The following is an 8,472-nucleotide window of genomic DNA, read 5'->3' on the forward strand; positions in this document are numbered from 1 at the left end:
TTTTACTTGTTGTATACTGCTGCTGTTGCTGTTTGAAGCTCTTTACTGCTGTCGCCACCAGGGGAAGCCACCGCCGTTTTTGCCGGAGCTCCGTCTTCTGCCAGCGTCACCGTGACACGGTAGCTGTAAATCGTGTCACGGCGTTTGTAACCGTGTCGCGGCAAGGTGCTGCGGTTCTTTGGGCTTTCCGAGCTCAAATCTCCACCAATCTTGTTCTAATTTTTTGCTACTTCTATCATTTTCGATTCTCCACAAGGATCCATGTAAGTTTCTCAATTTTGAATAATTTCATGTAAAAACCCTTAAAAATCAATTTGGGGATTTTTGATTTTGAGTTTTTATGTTCAAATTTTTGCCATGAATTCACTTGTATATGTATGTATATGCTTTTGTGAGAAATTGGGGACAAAAATTGCATGATTTGGTGGAGATTTGAACAAAACATCATTTTTGAGTACTACTTCTTGTGAAATAATGTCGTTGTTACTTCTTGTGAAATAATGCCATAAAATTTCATGTTATTTTTTTGTACTTGAAATGGTGGTAGATCTTGCAGAATATGCCATGATGTGTTGATCCATTGTTTTTGCACAATTTCGAAGTATATTTTTTGTATATGTACTATATTGTCATGGAGAACATAGTATCATGCGGCTAGGAGAACTGTAGTATTAGTTTGTCATGGAGAAACTTAATACTAGGAATAATTCTATTATTTTGCTAATTTTTAGCCTTGAGGTAAAATTTAGCGTATAATAGAAAATGCGACCGGAGATAATTGATAAGCCATAAATAAATAACTAAATAACTTAGAAAATGATGCTAAGCCTCTAGATTTTTATTTTTGAAATAGCATGCCTAGACGGCGGGATTGCGATCTTTCCACACGTGGCTGGCGTCAGGCTTTTCGGGAGGACACTCCCACAGTTCCTGAGGGTGCGGAGGACGACGCCCTAGATACTGAGCCGCGCGCTTCTTCGAGTAGAGGTAGATGGGTTCCGCCTCCCTGGACACCCGATCAGTTGGTTTTCTGTCGTGAGAACCACGTTTCTCACCGTCCACTTGCCGGCATAGTCGATGGCACGCTTCGCCATCACGGATCCGGAGCTGGAGATCTTATTCCTCGTCTGCATGACATTATCACGGGGGATCCTGTTACGAATGCCTTGTGGATTTCTGCTGGTTTAGTGGATTTTTATTCTGCGGTCGTAGGGTTTCGCAGCCCCCGGGGTTGCGGCCCGACAGTTGTTCGTGCATTGTTGGAGTATTTCTGGGATACTACCAACACTTTTCATTTTTCTTGGGGGGAGATGACAGTGACCCCTTTGGACTTCAGCATGATCACCGGTCTGCGTTTCACCGATCAGGCCGTACGACAGCTTCCTGACCTTACTTGGGGGGCAGCTGAGGTAGCGGATCTATTAGGTCCGGTCGTTCAGTATATTAGGACTCGACCGGTATCTCGAGGTGGTCCGAGGAGCGGGCGATCGGAGCTGGCTTCCGTTCTGGCCCAGGGTTTTGACATGGAGGAGACGTCTCCTGAGCAGCGGGTGCGGATCTTCATTCTGATTCTGATTTCTATGACACTTTCTCCTGATAGGAGTTCACGCGCGCTCGTCTTCTATCTTCCTTCTTTAGTTAGGATTAATGAGATAGGATCTCTTAACTGGGCCGGCATTGGATATGCGGATCTTCTTCTATCGTTGCGTCATGGCTCCAGGCAGCTGAATGACCAGTCCCCGGTGACTGTTTACGGCTTATGGAGAGTCGTTGAGGTAATGATCTTTCTTTCGTTTGTTTTGTTCGAATCTGTTTGATTCATGTGCTCAGATATTACCTTCTTATTGCAGCTTTGGTTCTACGAGTATTTCCCAGGGTTGGCCCCTCGTCGACGTCGTGGAGCGGTTCACGACTTTCCTGTTGGAGATAGCTGGCGTGACCGAGGCGAGTCACGAGTGGAGTCTGTCTCCACGTTGCGTGGGTTGTTACGCCGAGGCACTACCTCTGTTGGTGTAAGAGTTAATTTTTGCAACCTACCTTGCTTCATCTTGACGTCATTTTCATTATCTCATCGCAACTTTTTATGGTTTTCAGGTGGCTGTTGACGTCCAGTATCGGCCTTGGGCTAGGATGACTGACCTTCCTGAGGCCCTGCAGCTTTCAGCGCGCCTTACTATTTTTGTTGGTACTGGTCGCTTTGTTTGGTATCTTGGAGAGCGTGTCGTTCGCCAGCACAGCGATGATCGCTTCGTGGTGCCTTTGCCTCCACCAGAGTCGATGTTGGACTCACGTCTGCTCAGGGACTTGATAAACAGTGGAGAGCAGTTCACTTTCCCTCGGCAGGGTCTCGTGCACATGGGGGGTGATTATTCGCGGGACGTGCTTCCCCTTTTGGCTCCTCCACCCCGTCTTCCCGAGGTATGATTTTCTTTTGAGCATTTTATCACTAGTCTCTGTTTAAATAGTCGAATAACCTGATTATTCGATCGTATTTTCAGACGACTGTTCTCCCTGTGGGGAGGATTGAGATACCTCCTCAGTCTGTCCGTTACCCGGGGCCTATTGGTATTACTGAGGACCACATTGCTGACGCTCCAGAGGGTTACAGACAGGCACAGGAGTCTTTGCCTGACGTGTTTGAGCCGGTAAGCTTTTTGATATATTGTTCGTCCTTTTTAAGACCTCTTGTTACTGATTTTCCTTTGCTTTGTTCTCAGCCTAACCACCCGGAGATGATGGGATTCATGAAGCTAGTTGACGCCTTGAAGTATTGCATCATCAAGCTTCGGCGTGGCGCGAGTTGTCGAGGCGGTTCTAGTGACGTCCTTGAGGTATATTCACCTTTTTTATTTTTGCCATTTGTTTTATTTTGCATCATTGACATCTTTGATTACATGTCTTTTCAGGAGCGACGGAGGTCTCGATCGCGCTCGAGGCACAGAGACTCGGACGAGGGGGAGCCTAGTCGTGGCAGACGGTCTCCACAGGGTCGTCAGCATTCTCAGTCTCAGCGGGAGACGCCGCTTTCTCAGCCGTCTCGTGAGGCTCAGTGGCAGCCGCCTCCGCCTTCCCAGCCTTTTCAGCATTTTCAGGGTCAGTGGCAGCAGCATTCATTTTCACAGCCTTCACAGCCTCAGTTTACTCCAGTCATCACTCCTGTGGATCGGGGCCTATATTCAGCTCCGTTATCAGGGGGGATACCTCCACTTGTGTCTAGCTTGTTTTCAGTTCCACTGTCTGGGACGATGCCTTCACCGACACTTCCTACTTCATGGAGTCAGTCTTCACCGTTTATCAGTTGGACGGGCCCTGCTCTGACCATGTCTTCTACTGGAGTTGTTGGGACTAGTAGGGACACTACTCCCCGTACTCGGATGATGGAGGGACTCTTTGGATCTCAGCCCCCGTATACTCAGGATACACAGGCTGGAGATGATACTGAGAGTAGTTCTAGAGACTTTTGACCGAGGGTTTATATTTGTACTTTGTTGGATGACACTTGACACTACCTATGTACTATGACTTACTTTGTATATTTTATTCACACTCTTTTTATTTTATTCAATGTGTATGTTAGTGTGTGCTTGAGACTAATTGTGTGTGCTGTGTGTTTATTAACGACGCAAAAAAAATACCGTTATTTTTCGTAAGTGGAGGGTACCGACCTTCTCCCAAAAGAAAAAAAACAAAAGAAACGAAAGAATGCAAAGGCTAAATAAAACAACTTTCCCAGAATAAAAATGGAGCGAGTCTAATAACTTCCCCAAAATAAAATGAAAAAAATAGAGCAAGTTTAGCAACTTCCTCAAAATAAAACAAAATAAAAAAGAGCAAATAAAATAAAGCACAGAAAATAATAATAAAAAATAAAAAGGAGATAAAAAACTTCCCCAAAGAAATAAAATAAAGGGAACTTTATTGGGAATAAAACTCTCGGAATAAGAGCGGAAGATAAACGGTAAACAAAATTATCCGGAAAAATAGGTCAGGGATAAAAAAATGGAAAGCGTGTGCGCACCGTGACACGTAATATTGTACCGTGTCACGGTAAAATGTCCCGTGACACGGTGGAAATTCCCGTGTCACGGCGGAAAATCCCGTGTCACGGTGCAGACTCCCGTGGCACGGGGACAATAAATTGCAGCCGTATTTTATACGCGTGTAACTTGATAAATTTTTACAAGTTCCGCTCCTTTTCGCCTATAAATATGACCAATAATTCATGATATGCATAATTACAAAATACAAAATAAAAAGAATTTTATATTTCGATAATAATGTCTCAGAATTTTGATAACGTGTTGCGTGATTGGTCGTATTCTTTGACCGCTGCTGACAAAAGAGAATTGGAGTCGTTTTATGTGAGAGGTTTATTAGCCCTGAGACATGTCGCGATTGAGCATGATTTTCTGAGGGCGGCCCTAGATTACTGGAGTCCAGAAACCCATTGCTTTAAGTTTGATTATGATGAACTATGTCCTCTGCCGGAGGAATTTGGTGCCATCTTTGGCTTTCCTGCTAGGAATCTCGTTGCCATGCCTACTCTGCGCGAATATTATTACCAGGATTTTGAACGTTATCTGAATTTGAGGGATCCTGATTTGAATAGGATTGTGTGCGGTAATGAAGTAGATCTAGAAAAGTTTGCAAATTTATATTTTAATCGCCCTGTCTCTGAGTCATATCACGTATACCGTAGGAGGGCTTATATTTTTTGTATGTTTAGAAAGCTTTTATTTGCAAACGGTAGGGTAGGACATGCTTGTTTAGCGTCTGTGCTTGAACATGTTGAATCTGGAAGATCCCCTATGCCCACTTGCCTTGGAGAAACTTTGCGCGGCCTTGACGAAGCAAAATCTGACCGGAAAGCCATCAGGAAGGGCTCTCTAGTACTGTTGCAGGTAAAGATGGCTTCGGATTAATTCCCGTGACACCTGGCAGGCACCGTGTCACGGTAAAGCTCTCCCGTGACACGGTACAATCTGCCGTGTCACGGTGGGAAATCTGCCTCTTTTTTTTTTTTTTTTTTTTTTTTTTTTTTTTTTTTTTTTTTTTACGGAACTGACTTCCTTTTCTCTCTTTTTTTTTTTTTTTTTTTTTTTTTTTTGCAGATTTGGTTGATGGAGCGTTTAGAACTCTTTAAAGCCCCCGACAATATTGAAAAATATGGTCCCAATGATCTAGGCCGAAGGAAGAAAAATTACTCTGCAAACATGTCGTATGATGATTGGAAGGTGTTCTTTGCAAAGAGGGAATTTTCCATTCGATGGGTGGTACCTTGGTGGAGACTTACTAGGATGGTTGGGACACATGATACACCGTATTGTCGTATTCCTAGTACATCAAAGCTGACTTTTTATTGTCCTTCTCGAGTGATGCGACAATATGGACTTGAACAAGTAATTCCGCGCTATAATGATAGTCCTCGTGAAGTATCATTACATGAAAGTAATGTACACAAGTACGAGCTCTATTGGATTGCAAGACCGATGTGGACCGTTTCTGCGAGTGATCAAGCTCCTCCCTCCTTATCTAGTGCATACAAGGCATGGTTGAATCCCCGAAGTAGAAGGGAGAGGTTTGGATCACGTAAATTTGATATGAAAGAACGACTTGGAAGTAAGAAGGCGCCCCCTAAAGATCGTCTTGGTCCGAGAACACAAGGAATTGAATTTAAAACTCCTATAATGCCTAAGAAGAAGACTTATGTGAAAGGAAAGGGTAAAGAAAAGATGGTTTATAGGGAAAAGCAACCTAAGAACTATAAGAAGGATGAAAGGGGGGAGAGTTCGACAAGGGGTGTGACGGTTCGGGCTACAAGGGACACACTAATGGTGAAGGCCGACTTGGTGGACAAGAAAGATGAAGCTTCGAAGGTGAAGAAGGATTAGATCAATATTGCTTTGCTGTTTTAAGTTTAATTTTTAAATAAGGCGCATGATGCCAATAAGTGTAGTCGCATTTATTTCAATAATAGCGTGTTTATTTTCGCCTTAATTAAAAATTACAATGACTTTTTTTTTTTTTTTTTTTTGATCCGAGTCTAGAAGTCGGATGCAATGGAAGAATAATAATAATTACCGAATATGCGAAAAAGTAACTAAAATAACTAAAATTACAGTGTCTGAACTGCCGTGTCACGGTGAAATCTGCCGTGTTACGGTTAAAAAGAACGTGTCACGGTGAAATGTGGTGTGCCGCGGAATCAGTTTGAGTTAATGGACAAAGAACAACTCTGCCGTGACGTGGCATTTTCTGCCGTGACACGCTGAAATCTGCCGTGTCACGGTGTGTACTGCCGTGTCACGGTGGATTTTACCGTGGCGCGGTGGCCACTACCGTGTCACGGTTGATTTTCCTTTGTAAATGTGTTGCGTTTTTCTGCCTCATGTGCCATATTTAGTCGACGAAGAAGGGATTTTTGTTTTTAAAGTGGCCGGGCCCCCTTGAGGGGTTGCCTACGTATCCTTAAAAGGAATCAGGCCAAACGTAGCTCTATTGGGTCATGAACCCATGCAATTAGGCATAAAACTTCTTGAGTTGGTCCAAATTGGTTAAGTTGTGGAACTCGTTACCATCCATGTCTACTAATTGTGCTGCTCCACCAGACAAAATAGATTTAACGATGTATGGACCTGACCAGTTTGGTCTAAATTTTCCTCTTGGATCGAGCACGTTTTTGCGAAGCGCTTTAAGCACCAAATCACCTTCCTTGATATTCCTAGTCTTGACTTTTTTATTGAAATGTCATGCCATACGCTGTTGGTAGGTTTGGACGTGATGCAAAGCTGCCAAGCGTTTTTCGTCAAGTAAGACTAGTTCGTCATATCTTGCTCTAATCCAGTCGACTTCATCTAATTGGCTTTCCAGTGCAATGCGTAGAGAGGGGATTTCAAGCTCTATTGGTTGTACGGCTTCAACTCCATAGACCAAAGAGAATGGGGTAGCCCCCGTTGATGTACGAACGGAAGTTCGATAACCCCAAAGGGCGAAATGTAGCTTGCTCGGCCAATCCTTATAATTTTCCGTCATCTTTTCGATGATAGTTTTCACATTTTTGTTAGCCGATTCGACTGCACCATTTGTTTGTGGTCTGTAGGGTGATGATCGGTGATGTTTGATATGATATTTCTGTAGTAATTCTGCACACTCAGCTTGGAAGTGTGTCCCATTGTCACTGATCATTTCGTGAGGTACCCCATAGCGGCATATAATATTTTTCTCAATGAACTGAGCTACATGTTTTGCCGTTAACTTAGCATATGAGGCAGCTTCGACCCATTTAGTGAAATAATCGATTGCCACGAGGATGAATTCATGTCCTCCTTGCCCTGGTGGCGTTATTTTGCCAATGATGTCGATACCCCAAGTAGAGAAAGGCCATGGGGAAGTATATGTGTAAAGAAGCGAAGGTGGAACATGCTGCAGGTTTGCGTAGACTTGACACTTCATACATTTCCTGACGTATTCGTGACAATCTCTCTCCATAGTAGTCCAATAATATCCTTGTCGTTGAATCTTTTGGACTAACATCTTAGCATTCATATGTGTTCCACATATTCCAGCATGAAGGTTCTCCATGGTCTTATATGTTTCTTTCCCGGCTATGCACAAGAGATTTCTCCCTAGTGCAGTCCTTTTGTGGAGTTCTCCCCTAATGAGCACATACTGTGAGGCCAGGAGCCTCAAAGCACGGCGTGCCCTTTTATCAGTATTAGGAGGGTATTCACCCTTGGTCACGTAATTAAGGATATCCATATACCATGGTTCTTCGTCTTCTTCTTGTGACTCTTGTTCATCATCAAGTGCGTGAACATAGGCTGGCTCATATCTTCGCTCTATAGTTAACGGCATCCTAATCGTATCTGTCGGAATGCGCACCATTGATGCTAACTTTGCCAGTGCGTCAGCAAATTGGTTTTCTTCTCTAGGCAAATACGTATATTCCACTTCATCTAGTTGCTCCGTGAGAGTTTCCAAATGAGCTTGATACGTAGCGAGACTTTCACTTCTCACCTTCCATCTCTTAGAGATCTGGTTAATGATTAGTGATGAATCACCATAAATTCTGAGCTTCTTAATTCCTAAAGCCACCGCTGTTTCTAATCCCAAAATGCATGCTTCATATTCTGCGGCATTGTTGGTGACATCAAAGTCTAGTTTCATGGAAATTGGGATGTGTTCTTCACTGGGTGATACCAACAAAACCCCTACACCACACCCTCTTTGGTTTGAAGCTCCATCGAAGTAGAGCGTCCATCTATCATCTTCAGTCATAAGTAGATCCTCGTCAGGGAAATCATATTCATCTTCTTCTTTCTCAACTTCTTCAAGTGGAAAGTCCGCTAGGAAGTCAGAAACCGCAGAACCTTTGATGGCCTTTTGTGGTACGAATTTTAAGTCAAACTGAGCAAGATTGACTATCCATCTTGACAACCTACCATTGAGTGTTGCCTTTTCGAACAAATATTT

Source organism: Chenopodium album, chromosome 19 (assembly GCF_948465745.1).
Source record: "Chenopodium album chromosome 19, dcCheAlbu1.1, whole genome shotgun sequence".
NCBI lineage: Eukaryota > Viridiplantae > Streptophyta > Magnoliopsida > Caryophyllales > Amaranthaceae > Chenopodium > Chenopodium album.